General features: G+C 61.8%; 1 protein-coding gene across 1 annotated transcript in view; it reads right to left on the bottom strand.

The window, feature by feature from the left end:
• The window catches only part of DYRK1A (dual-specificity tyrosine-(Y)-phosphorylation regulated kinase 1A), a 128,854-nt gene that overhangs the window by 127,324 nt on the left and 1,140 nt on the right, over window positions 1–390 (bottom strand). The gene's annotated exons all lie outside the window — the stretch shown is intronic.

Here is a 390-nt window from a genome sequence, read left to right as displayed (position 1 = left end):
GCAGTCTCCCCGGATCCCCCCGCCGCTCTTGCCGCCACCACCCCCGCCTCACTCCAATAGGGTTTTTTATTATTATTCGGGCGGGAAGCGAAAGGGTTTAAAAAAAAACCAACCAACAAAATGGCGACGGACCGACCCGGTCGCTATAGCAACTGTCAATCAAAACGCAAAACCCCGGCTGACGTGCTGACGTCCTCCTCCCGCCCCCCGGCCCAAGCCGGAGGGCGGGGCCTGTTGCTCGGGCAACGGCAGATTCTGTTCCCTCCTTTCCCTCTCCTCCGCCGTCCCCGACCAACCACCCAACCCCCTCAGGTCACGTGAAGGATAAATTCGGAGCTCGGGCCCGCTACGAGTGTCAGAGGAGGGCGCGTGATTCGCTCGGGGGAGGGG

This window comes from Myotis brandtii, unplaced genomic scaffold (assembly GCF_000412655.1).
Source record: "Myotis brandtii unplaced genomic scaffold, ASM41265v1 scaffold147, whole genome shotgun sequence".
NCBI classification, from domain to species: domain Eukaryota; kingdom Metazoa; phylum Chordata; class Mammalia; order Chiroptera; family Vespertilionidae; genus Myotis; species Myotis brandtii.
This window is presented reverse-complemented; position numbering and strand designations above follow the sequence as displayed.